Source organism: Choloepus didactylus, chromosome 5 (genome assembly GCF_015220235.1).
Source record: "Choloepus didactylus isolate mChoDid1 chromosome 5, mChoDid1.pri, whole genome shotgun sequence".
Classification (NCBI taxonomy): Eukaryota; Metazoa; Chordata; class Mammalia; order Pilosa; family Megalonychidae; genus Choloepus; species Choloepus didactylus.
In genome coordinates this window covers 80,251,786-80,266,291 of record NC_051311.1, presented here as the reverse complement: position 1 = coordinate 80,266,291, position 14,506 = coordinate 80,251,786, and positions in this window count along the sequence as shown.

The window sequence follows — 14,506 nt, the reverse complement described above, 5'->3', positions numbered from 1 at the left end:
CAAACCTTACTACAGGTTTTTGCTTGGTGAGTATAGACTCCTACTTCATACCATGTACAAGCATCAACTTAAAATGGATCAAGGACATAAACAAAAAAGCTAATACCATAAAGTTCTTGTAAGATAACATAGGGACAAATCTTTGTGACCTGGGATTTGGCAATGGATTGTTAGCTATGACAACAGAAGCACAAGCAACAAAAGAAAAAAAAAATAAATTGTACTTCATCAAAATTAAAAACTTTGGAGCATCAAAGTGAAAGACAACATATAGAATGGGTGAAAATAATTGCAAACCTTATATCAGATAAGGGCTTACTATACAGATTATATAAAGAACTTTTACAATGCAATGTCAAAAAGGCAAACAACCCAATTAAAAAATGGCAAAGGACTTGAACAGACATTTTTCCAAGAGGATATACAGATGGCCAATAGGCACATTAAAAGATGCTCAACATCATTAGCTATTAGGTAAATATGAATCAAAACCACAGTGTGATACCTCTTCACACCCAGTGACTATTATTTAAAAAAGAAAATAACAGGTGTTGGAGAGGATGCAGAGACTTTGAAACTATAGTGTATTTTTGGTGGGACTGTAAAGTGGCACAGCCATTGTAGAAAATAGTTTGGCAGTTCCTAAAAAAGTTAAATACATAATTACCATATGACCTGCAATTTCACTCCTAATTATATACCCAAAGAAAATAAAAACAGAGTCTTAAAGAGATACTTGAATACCAAAGTTTGTAACAGAATTATTCACAATAGCTAAAAGGTGGAACAAACCAAGCATCCATCAACAAATGAGTGGATGAAAAGAAAATTTGTTACATATTCACAATGAGGCATTATTCAGCCATAAGGAGGAATGAAGTTTTGAGACATGGAAGAACCTTATAAACATTATGCTAAGTGAAATAAGCAAGTCATATTATAACGAATATTGTATGATTTACTTAGATATCCAGAAATAGCATATTATCAGAGACAGAAAGTAAAAATTAGACACTCTCAGGGATGCTGGAAGGGGGATATGGGGAAAGAGGAAGTTTTTGCTTGGTAGGTATAGACTGGTGTAAATAAAAATTAACAAAAAATTGAGATGTTTGATGTGAAAAATGCTCATAAGATGGATGATGATCATCATATAAGGTGATGGTTAAGAGAAGTTGAAATACAGTACTGAAACATTGTGGATCCAAAGTTGTAACTGTATATTTCACCTGAGGAATATACTCACTTATTATTTATACCACTTAAAGTCAAGTATTTTGTTACTTGTAGCTGAAAACATCATAAATGATATGCTTATTTATATGTATATGGTTATATCATAGTGTGCACTTAATTTTGTATCTTGCTTTTGTCACATAACAATATTTCATTATTTTCCAATGTTGCTATACTATAACAAATTATTATTTAATGGCTGAATGAAATGAGGTATGAATATATTACAAAGAGAATTTCCAAAGGCCTCACAAATATTATTATTTAGAAATTAACTCCTATTAAAACTAGTATCTCTAATTCCTTAGTTTTTGAACTCCCACCGCCCACATAACCACTTTGCTTTGTAAAGTGTGTGTCTTATGAATGGGCTGCAGGGATTCAAAATACCCTGTAATTATCTGCATTACTTAGGGTGTATTTGTGACTGCATGCTCTTTTTATCAGGGAAGAGACCATAGTTTTTAACAGATTCTCAAATGGAAATATGAGGGTACAAAGTTTAAAGATAAATTTTTAATTATTATTCAAATCTCATTAAACGGTAAGTGACTCCTTAAACAAAAATAATAACAATGTTGTGTGGGCTATATAACCTGTGTAAAAGTAAAATATATGATAAACAGAAGCCCAAGACCAGGAGATAAATAAAGATATAAAATTATAAGGTTCTTATGCTATATGTGAATGGTATACTATCACTTATTAAGTAGTTGTGATGTTAAAGATATTTACTACAAACCCTGATGCAATAACTAAAACAACAAATCAACACCCATCAAAGAAGATAAAATGGTATCATGAAAAATTCTGTTAATCCAAAAGAAGGCAGAAAAGGATAAAAAGAGGAAGAATAAATGGAACAAGTAGAAAACAAATATCAATATGATAGACTTAAACCTGACCATACCAACAACTAAATTAAAAGAAAATGACCTACCCATCCCAATTCAGAGGTAAAGGCTGTTAGATTGGATAAAAAAAAAAAATAAGACCTGACTATATTCTGCCAACAAGAAATGCACTTTAAATGCAAAGACACACATATATTAAAACGTACAGAAAATGCTATACCATGATAATGCTAGTCAAAAAAGATAGACTAGCTGCATTAATATCAGATTAAATAGCTTTAAGGACAAAGAATGCTAACAAGAATAAAGTCATTTCATATCAAGAGGCAATTCATTGAGTATAAAAGAATCCTAAACATTTATGTGTCTAATAGCAGAGCTTCAAAATACATGGAAAGAAGGGACTATTACGAATATCTTTATGCCAATAAATCAGACAACTTAGATGAAATGAGCCAATTCCTTAAAAGACATAAATTGCCAAAACTCACTCAAAAGGAAATAAATAAATAACATGGTTATTAAATAATTGGATTTGTAGTTTAAAAACCTTTCCATAGGGATAACATCAGGTCCACGTGATTTGACTTGGGAATGCTAAAAAACATTTAGGGAAGAAATGTTGCCAAGTCTAAATAAACTCTTCCAGAAAATTGAAGAGTAGGAACTACCTCCCAGCTCATTCTATGGGGCCAGCATTTCCCAAATTTGAAAATCAACAAAAAAATTTATAAGAATAAAAAATTGCAACCAATATGCCTTGTAGAATTAGACTCAATAATCATCAACAAAACATTAGCAAATCAAATCCAGTAATATATAAAAGCTGTATTATATCATTACCAAGTAAGGTTTATTCTAGAAACGCATGGTTAGTTTAACACTGAAAAATCAGTTGATGTAATTCACAATGTTAACAAACTAAATAAGAAATAAACATAAGATCATCTTAATAGACTCAGAAAACTCATTTGGAAAAATCCTACATCCATTCCAGATTAAACTACTCAGTATAAAAGGAATAGAAGGAAAATTCTTCAATTGGATAAAGAGCATCTATGAAAATTGACAGCTGATATTATACTTAATGGTAAAGACTGAATTCTTCCCCCTTAAAATTATGAACAAAGCAGCGGTTCAGGTCTGCTGTTACCGCTCAAAGTAAAAAATAAAATCTACGTAAAGTCTACTGGAACTAATAAGTGGATTTAGCAAGATTGCGGGAATAAGATCAATATATTGTATTTCTCTTTACTAGCAACAAACAATTGAAATTGAAATGAACATACCAATATTATAAAATTATGAAACACTTAGGGACGCAATCTGACAAAAGATTTGCAAGACCTGTTTGCTGAAAGTTACAGAGCAGTACTGAGATAAATTAAATAAATAAAGGGAGAGGGACATATGAGTCGGAAAACTCAATATTGTTAAGATGTCTATTCTTCCCAAGTGGACTCATAGATTCAAGTCAATCCTAGTCAAAATCTAAGGAGGTGCCTTGTAAAAATTGACAAGCTTATTCTAGAATATTTTTGGAAGTGTGAAAAAACAAGACTATCCAAAACTACTTTGAAAAAGAACAAAATTGGAAGACTATCACTACCTGATTTCAAGGCTTCTTATAAAGCTACAGGAATCAAGAAGGTGTGATATTGGCATCAAGATAGACAAATAGATCAGTGAAACAAAATAGAGAGTCCAGAAATAGACCTACATATATGAACAACCAATTTTTAACAAATGTTTAAAGGCAATTCAATGGGGAAGGATTCATCTTTTAAACAAATGGTGCTGGAACAATTGGATATCCATTGCCAAAAAAAAAAAAAAATGAACTTTGACCCATACCTTGTACAATATATAACAATTAATTCAAAGCAAAGAATAGCTCTAAACATAAAACCTAAAACTGTAAAACTCAAGAAGAAAAAAATAGGAGAAAATCTTTGCAACCTTGAGTTAGACAAAGTTTTCCTTCTTATGACATGAAAAGCATGATCCATGTAAGAACAATTGAGTTATTGGACTTGATCAAAATTAAATCCTATTCATCTCAAGATAAGGTTAAGAGAATGAAATAACGAAATACTGAGTAGGGGAAACTATTTGCAAATCATATAGCTGAGAAAGAACTCTAAAATTTATCAATAAGAATACAAAAAATCCAAAAATTAAAAAGTGGACAACAGATTTGAATAGACATTTCACCAAAAAATATAGATGTGTGATGAATAAGCACATGGAAAGATACTTGACATCATTAGTCATTAGAGAAATGCAAATTAAAACCACAATGAAAAAGCACTGCACATCTATTAGAATGGCTAAAACAATGTTTTTAAAATGTTGGCATTACCAATTACAGCAAGACAACTGGAACTCTTATAAGTTGTTGGTGGGAATGCAAAATAGTATTAATATATTATATTTAGTAGTATAATCAGCAGTGTTAGGAATTTACCCAAGAGAAATGAAAGCCTAGGTTCACACAAAATACTGTATATGAATGTTTACAGCAGTTATACATAATTGCCCCAAACTAGAAGCAACAGAAATATCTTTCAACTGTTAAGTGGGTAAATATTGTGGTACATCTAGAGAATACAATATTACTCAGCAATAAAACAGAACAAACTATTGATTTATGCAATCATGTGGATGAAATTCAAATGCATTTTGCTAATGGAAGTAGTCAGAAATAAAAGACTACATACTATCTATACTGTATGATTCCATCTATATGACATTCTGAAAAATAGAAAAACTTTAAGAATGAAGAACAGAACAGTGAGTGCCACAAGGTAGGGTGGGAGGAATGATTAACTACGAAGGGCAGCAGAAATTTTGTGGGGTTGAGGGAATTGTTATGTATTTTGGTTGTGGTGGTGAATATATGACTATTCATTTGTCAAAGCGCATGGAGCTACACACTAAAAAAGTAAATTTTACTTGTAGGTAAGTTAAATTGTGAATTTTTTAAAATGTTCTGTTGAAAAGGGAAACCACAAATGGGGGAAAAAGGTGAACAAATGGGTAACAAGCACATGGGTAAGTACTCAATGTCAATAGTCATCTGGGAAATTAAAAATTAAAAGTACAATGGGATACCACTTAATCACCAGAATGGCTACGATTAGAATGATTATGAAACCAAATGGTGAGTAGGTGGGTTAAACATACAACTACCCTATGATCCAGAAATTCCACTCTTAGATATTTACTCCAGAAAAACGGAAACATATGTTTAAAAAAAGACTCACAAAAATGCTTGTAACAGCTGTAAACAAAATAGCCCAAAATTGGAAACAACCCAAATATCATTCAAAAGGCAAATGGATAAAAAATTGTGATATATTTGTACAATGGATTATTACTCAGCAATCAAAGGACCAAATAATTGAAACATATAATCACAATGATGAGTAACAAAAGCATTGTGTTGAATAAAAGAAGCCATATACATTTATATGAAGTTCAAGAACACGTAAATCTATGGTAATAGAAATCAGAACAGTGGTTGCCTCTACAAATGGGGGATTTGTAGGTCAGGAATATATGAAGGAACCTTCTAGGATAATATAAATATTTCATATTTTATTGTGGTGTTCATTGAATTTAAGGTCTTTGCATTTCATTCTTCAGATTTTACCCCAATATTTTTAAAAAGTTAAATATGGAGAAACAGGATCAAGAAAAAATAATCATCTGAGGAAAGGCAAGAAAAAAAAGAAAGGACAAATAACAAATAAACTTACAAGATGGTATATTTAAATCAAAATAGAGTATATTCATAATTACATGAATGTAAATGAATTAAGTACTCCAATGAAAAGCAGAATTTATTAAACATTTAAACATAACTGTATACTGTTTACAAAAGATACTTCAAAAATATAAAGATTAAGAAAGCTTAAAGGTGAAAGAATGAGAAAGATATGCTATGAAAATCCTGACCAAACAAAAGCTGATATGCTAACATTAATTAATATCAGACCAAACACACTTTAAGCCAAAAATATTGTAAGAACAATTTTATATAATCCTTAAAGGTTTAATTGGTCCAAAAGATACAATTCTGGGCAACGAAAACATGGTTTCAAAATCTTTAACAATTGATAGACTTAAAAGGAGAAACAGACAAATTTTCAATCATATTCAGAAATTTACAACACGTGTCTCAGTTACTGATAAAACAAGCAAAGAGTAAATTAACAAGGATTCAGAAGATTTGCAAATTGTACTTAATTGACTTATAATGAATACTCATCCGTCAACTGCAGAAAGCATATTATTTGCAAATATAAACTAAATTCTTACAAAAATTGACCACATTAAAGCAAGTCTTAATAAATTTCACAAGTTTTAATTTGCACATGTGCTCCTTTATTCTTATTTTCTTATTTTTTTAATAAATAAGCTGAATATAACTTTTTTTTAGTCTTTTCAAAGAACCGTGAAAGAAAATACTATTAAAAGAGCAAAAAGACTTCTCTTGTCCTTCATGGCTTAGGAAATAAAACCTAAAGCTTTTTGTACCCCTCCTAACATAAAAAGATCATCATACTATGGTCTCAGAATTATGTTCTATCCTCCTCTCAACTCTTTGGCATCATGGATCTAGGGCTCTAGGGATGATAATATGAGATGGACCTAGGGTTCTAGGGCTGATAATATGAGATGTAACTTATTACTGAAAGAGCAACTACTAGGTATTCTATTGACATTATTCTATTTAATATTCACAGTAAACCTAAAAACTGGATTGTTATTTCACAGGAGGCAAAAAGCAGATGTAAGTGTTTAATGTATCCATATTTCCAGTATATTGGTAAAGTGACAGAGCAAGAATTTCTATTTTTCTGACTCCTAAATTCATGATTGTTCCATTATGCCCTGGTGAACCTCCTGCAACTACTCAAACACATATTTTGAATATTTCTTTTCATTTTCATATACTGTTAGCTCTGCTTGGAAAACATTTTTCCCTTTCTACACTTGGTGAACATTTATTCAACCTTCAAGATTCAGCATGGCTATGGACAAACAAATATTCCCCTAAACTGCCAGTAAAGTAGTACAAATGTGCTAAGAAACAATCTGAAAAAAAAAAAAAAACATGTATAAGAAACCCATATTGTATTTTTTAGAACAAAAGATTCATTATTAATTTATTCTAAGAAAAAATTAAACTAGTATATAAAGAAGAACACATAGAAAAATGTTTATTACAGCATTAAATTATCTTAAAAAGTTTTCCAGCAACATGGTGAACTGAGCTGACCTGGAAAAACATCGAAAAGTACTAGATAAAAATATCCAAGCTTTAAAAGAGAGAGGGAGAGGAGGCGGGGCAAGATGGCAGACTGGTGAGCTGTATGTTTTAGTTACTCCTCCAGGAAAGTAGGTAAAAAGCCAGGAACTGCGTGGACTGGACACCACAGAGCAATCTGTCTTTGGGCATACTTCATACAACACTCATGAAAACGTGGAACTGCTGAGATCAGCGAAATCTGTAAGTTTTTGCGGCCAGGGGACCCGCGCCCCTCCCTGCCAGGCTCAGTCCTGGGGGAGGAGGGGCTGTCAGCTCCAGGAAGGAGAAGGGAGAATTGCAGTGGCTGCTCTCATCGGAAACTCATTCTACTGATTCAAACTCCAACCATAGATAGACTGAGGCCAGACACCAGAGACTCTGAGAGCAGCCAGCCCAGCAGAGAGGAGACGGGCATAGAAGGAAAACAACACGAGAAGCTCCAAAGTAAAAGCAGAGGATTTTTGGAGTTCTGGTGAACACAGAAAGGGGAAGGGCGGAGATCAGGCCTTGAGGCACATATGCAAATCCCGAAGCAAGGCTGATCTCTCTGCCCAGGGCACCTTTCCTTAATGGCCCTGGTTGTTTGTCTATTAGCATTTCAATAACCCATTAGATCTCTGAGGAGGGCCGTTTTTTTTTTTTTTTTTTTTTTTTTTTAAATCCTTTTTGCTTTTTCTAAAACAATTACTCTAAGAAGCTCAATACAGAAAGCTTCAAAGAATTGAAATTTGGGCACGTCAAGTCAAGAGCAGAAATAAGAGAGCTCTGAGACAAAAGGCAATAATCCAGTGGCTGAGAAAATTCACTAAACAACACAACTTCCCAAGAAAAGGGGGGTGTCCGCTCACAGCCACCATCCTGGTGGACAGGAAACACTCCTGCCCATCGCCAGCCCCATAGCCCAGAGCTGCCCCAGACAACCCAGTGTGACGGAAGTGCTTCAAATAACAGGCACACACCACAAAACTGATCGTGGACATTAGCCTTCCCTGCAACCTCAGCTGAATGTCCCAGAGCTGGGAAGGGGGAGCAGTGTGAATTAACAGAGCCCCATTCAGCCATCATTTGAGCAGACTGGGAGCCTCCCAACACAGCCCAGCAGCCCAGAACTGCCCTGGGGGGACGGCACTCACCTGTGACATAGCACAGTCATCCCTCAACAGAGGACCCGGGGTGCACAGCCTGGAAGAGGGGCCCACTTGCAAGTCTCAGGAGCCATACGCCAATACCAAAGACTTGTGGGTCAGTGGCAGAGACAAACTGTGGCAGGACTGAACTGAAGGATTAGACTATTGCAGTAGCTTTAAAACTCTAGGATCATCAGGGAGATTTGATTGTTAGGGCCACCCCCCCTCCCCGACTGCCCAGAAACACGCCCCACATACAGGGCAGGCAACACCAACTACACACGCAAGCTTGGTACACCAATTGGGCCCCACAAGACTCACTCCCCCACTCACCAAAAAGGCTAAGCAGGGGAGATCTGGCTTGTGGAGAACAGGTGGCTCGTGGACGCCACCTGCTGGTTAGTTAGAGAAAGTGTACTCCACGAAGCTGTAGATCTGATAAATTAGAGATAAGGACTTCAACTGGTCTACAAACCCTAAAAGAACCCTATCAAGGACAGCAAATGCCACGAGGCCAAAAACAACAGAAAATTATAAAGCATATGAAAAAACCAGACGATATGGATAACCCAAGCCCAAGCACCCAAATCAAAAGACCAGAAGAGACACACCTAGAGCAGCTACTCAAAGAACTAAAGATGAACAATGAGACTCTAGTACGGGATATGAAGGAAATCAAGAAGACCCTAGAAGAGCATAAAGAAGACATTGCAAGACTAAATAAAAAAATGGATGATCTTATGGAAATTAAAGAAACTGTTGACCAAATTAAAAAGATTCTGGACACTCATAGTACAAGACTAGAGGAAGTTGAACAACGAATCAGTGACCTGGAAGATGACAGAATGGAAAATGAAAGCATAAAAGAAAGAATGGGGAAAAAAATTGAAAAACTCGAAATGGACCTCAGGGATATGATAGATAATATGAAGCGTCCGAATATAAGACTCATTGGTGTCCCAGAAGGGGAAGAAAAGGGTAAAGGTCTAGGAAGAGTATTCAAAGAAATTGTTGGGGAAAACTTCCCAAATCTTCTAAACAACATAAATACACAAATCATAAATGCTCAGCGAACTCCAAATAGAATAAATCCAAAAAAACCCACTCCGAGACATATACTGATCACACTGTCAAACATAGAAGAGAAGGAGCAAGTTCTGAAAGCAGCAAGAGAAAAGCAATTCACCACATACAAAGGAAACAGCATAAGACTAAGTAGTGACTACTCAGCAGCCACCATGGAGGCGAGAAGGCAGTGGCACGATATATTTAAAATTCTGAGTGAGAGGAATTTCCAGCCAAGAATACTTTATCCAGCAAAGCTCTCCTTCAAATTTGAGGGAGAGCTTAAATTTTTCACAGACAAAGAAATGCTGAGAGAATTTGCTAACAAGAGACCTGCCCTACTGGAGATACTAAAGGGAGCCCTACAGACAGAGAAACAAAGACAGGACAGAGAGACTTGGAGAAAGGTTCAGTACTAAAGAGATTCGGTATGGGTACAATAAAGGATATTAATAGAGAGAGGGAAAAATATGGCAAACATAATCCAAAGGATAAGACGGCCGATTCAAGAAATGCCTTCACGGTTTTAACGTTGAATGTAAATGGATTAAACTCCCCAATTAAAAGATATAGATTCGCAGAATGGATCAAAAAAAATGAACCATCAATATGTTGCATACAAGAGACTCATCTTAGACACAGGGACACAAAGAAACTGAAAGTGAAAGGATGGAAAAAAATATTTCATGCAAGCTACAGCCAAAAGAAAGCAGGTGTAGCAATATTAATCTCAGATAAAATAGACTTCAAATGCAGGGATGTTTTGAGAGACAAAGAAGGCCACTACATACTAATAAAAGGGGCAATTCAGCAAGAAGAAATAACAATCGTAAATGTCTATGCACCCAATCAAGGTGCCACAAAATACATGAGAGAAACATTGGCAAAACTAAAGGAAGCAATTGATGTTTCCACAATAATTGTGGGAGACTTCAACACATCACTCTCTCCTATAGATAGATCAACCAGACAGAAGACCAATAAGGAAATTGAAAACCTAAACAATCTGATAAATGAATTAGATTTAACAGACATCTACAGGACATTACATCCCAAATCACCAGGATACACATACTTTTCTAGTGCTCACGGAACTTTCTCCAGAATAGATCATATGCTGGGACATAAAACAAGCCTCAATAAATTTAAAAAGATTGAAATTATTCAAAGCACATTCTCTGACCACAATGGAATACAATTAGAAGTCAATAACCATCAGAGACTTAGAAAATTCACAAATACCTGGAGGTTAAACAACACACTCCTAAACAATCAGTGGGTTAAAGAAGAAATAGCAAGAGAAATTGCTAAATATATACAGACGAATGAAAATGAGAAAACAACATACCAAAACCTATGGGATGCAGCAAAAGCAGTGCTAAGGGGGAAATTTATAGCACTAAACGCATATATTAAAAAGGAAGAAAGAGCCAAAATCAAAGAACTAATGGATCAACTGAAGAAGCTAGAAAATGAACAGCAAACCAATCCTAAACCAAGTACAAGAAAAGAAATAACAAGGATTAAAGCAGAAATAAATGACATAGAGAACAAAAACACAATAGAAAGGATAAATATCACCAAAAGTTGGTTCTTTGAGAAGATCAACAAGATTGACAAGCCCCTAGCTAGACTGACAAAATCAAAAAGAGAGAAGACCCATATAAACAAAATAATGAATGAAAAAGGTGACATAACTGCAGATCCTGAAGAAATTAAAAAAATTATAAGAGGATATTATGAACAACTGTATGGCAACAAACTGGATAATGTAGAAGAAATGGACAATTTCCTGGAAACATATGAACAACCTAGACTGACCAGAGAAGAAATAGAAGACCTCAACCAACCCATCACAAGCAAAGAGATCCAATCAGTCATCAAAAATCTTCCCACAAATAAATGCCCAGGGCCAGATGGCTTCACAGGGGAATTCTACCAAACTTTCCAGAAAGAACTGACACCAATATTACTCAAACTCTTTCAAAACATTGAAAAAAATGGAACACTACCTAACTCATTTTATGAAGCTAACATCAATCTAATACCAAAACCAGGCAAAGATGCTACAAAAAAGGAAAACTACCGGCCAATCTCCCTAATGAATATAGATGCAAAAATCCTCAACAAAATACTTGCAAATCGAATCCAAAGACACATTAAAAAAATCATACACCATGACCAAGTGGGGTTCACTCCAGGCATGCAAGGAGGGTTCAACATAAGAAAAATAATCAATGTATTACAACACATTAAAAACTCGAAAGGGAAAAATCAATTGATCATCTCAATAGATGCTGAAAAATCATTTGACAAAATCCAACATCCCTTTTTGATAAAAACACTTCAAAAGGTAGGAATTGAAGGAAACTTCCTCAACATGATAAAGAGCATATATGAAAAACCCACAGCCAGCATAGTACTCAATGGTGAGAGACTGAAAGCCTTCCCTCTAAGATCAGGAACAAGACAAGGATGCCCGCTGTCACCACTGTTATTCAACATTGTGCTGGAAGTGCTAGCCAGGGCAATCCGGCAAGACAAAGAAATAAAAGGCATCCAAATTGGAAAAGAAGAAGTAAAACTGTCATTGTTTGCAGATGATATGATCTTATATCTAGAAAACCCTGAGAAATCAACGATACACCTACTAGAGCTAATAAACAAATTTAGCAAAGTAGCGGGATACAAGATTAATGCACATAAGTCAGTAATGTTTCTATATGCTAGAAATGAACGAACTGAAGAGACACTCAAGAAAAAGATACCATTTTCAATAGCAACTAAAAAAATCAAGTACCTAGGAATAAACTTAACCAAAGATGTAAAAGACCTATACAAAGAAAACTACATAACTCTACTAAAAGAAATAGAAGGGGACCTTAAAAGATGGAAAAATATTCCATGTTCATGGATAGGAAGGCTAAATGTCATTAAGATGTCAATTCTACCCAAACTCATCTACAGATTCAATGCAATCCCAATCAAAATTCCAACAACCTACTTTGCAGACTTGGAAAAGCTAGTTATCAAATTTATTTGGAAAGGGAAGATGCCTCGAATTGCTAAAGACACTCTAAAAAAGAAAAACGAAGTGGGAGGACTTACACTCCCTGACTTTGAAGCTTATTATAAAGCCACAGTTGCCAAAACAGCATGGTACTGGCACAAAGATAGACATATAGATCAATGGAATCGAATTGAGAATTCAGAGATAGACCCTCAGATCTATGGCCGACTGATCTTTGATAAGGCCCCTAAAGTCACCGAACTGAGCCATAATGGTCTTTTCAACAAATGGGGCTGGGAGAGTTGGATATCCATATCCAAAAGAATGAAAGAGGACCCCTACCTCACCCCCTACACAAAAATTAACTCAAAATGGACCAAAGATCTCAATATAAAAGAAAGTACCATAAAACTCCTAGAAGATAATGTAGGAAAACATCTTCAAGACCTTGTATTAGGAGGCCACTTCCTAGACTTTACACCCAAAGCACAAGCAACAAAAGAGAAAATAGATAAATGGGAACTCCTCAAGCTTAGAAGTTTCTGCACCTCAAAGGAATTTCTCAAAAAGGTAAAGAGGCAGCCAACTCAATGGGAAAAAATTTTTGGAAACCATGTATCTGACAAAAGACTGATATCTTGCAAATACAAAGAAATCCTACAACTCAATGACAATAGTACAGACAGCCCAATTATAAAATGGGCAAAAGATATGAAAAGACAGTTCTCTGAAGAGGAAATACAAATGGCCAAGAAACACATGAAAAAATGTTCAGCTTCACTAGCTATTAGAGAGATGCAAATTAAGACCACAATGAGATACCATCTAACACCGGTTAGAATGGCTGCCATTAAACAAACAGGAAACTACAAATGCTGGAGGGGATGTGGAGAAATTGGAACTCTTATTCATTGTTGGTGGGACTGTATAATGGTTCAGCCACTCTGGAAGTCAGTCTGGCAGTTCCTTAGAAAACTAGATATAGAGCTACCATTCGATCCAGCGATTGCACTTCTCGGTATATACCCGGAAGATCAGAAAGCAGTGACACGAACGGATATCTGCACGCCAATGTTCATAGCAGCATTATTCACAATTGCCAAGAGATGGAAACAACCCAAATGTCCTTCAACAGATGAGTGGATAAATAAAATGTGGTATATACACACGATGGAATACTACGCGGCAGTAAGAAGGAACGATCTGGTGAAACATATGACAACATGGATGAACCTTGAAGACATAATGCTGAGCGAAATAAGCCAGGCACAAAAAGAGAAATATTATATGCTACCACTAATGTGAACTTTGAAAAATGTAAAACAAATGGTTTATAATGTAGAATGTAGGGGAACTAGCAGTAGAGAGCAATTAAGGAAGGGGGAACAATAATCCAAGAAGAACAGATAAGCTTTTTAACGTTCTGGGGATGCCCAGAAATGACTATGGTCTGTTAATTTCTGATGGATGTAGTAGGAACAAGTTCACTGAAATGTTGCTATATTATGTAACTTTCTTGGGGTAAAGTAGGAACATGTTGGAAGTTAAGCAGTTATCTTAGGTTAGTTGTCTTTTTCTTACTCCCTTGCTATGGTCTCTTTGAAATGTTTTTTTATTGTATTTTTGTTTTCTTTTTAACTTTTTTTTTCATACAGTTGATTTGAAAAAAGAAGGGAAAGTTAAAAAAAAAAAAAGAAAAGAAAAAAGACAAACAAGGAAAAAAAAAAAAAAAAAGATGTAGTGCCCCCTTGAGGAGCCTGTGGAGAATGCAGGGGTATTCGCCTACCCCACCTCCATGGTTGCTAACATGACCACAGACATAGGGGACTGGTGGTTTGATGGGTTGAGCCCTCTACCATAAGTTTTACCCTTGGGAAGACGGCTGCTGCAAAGGAGA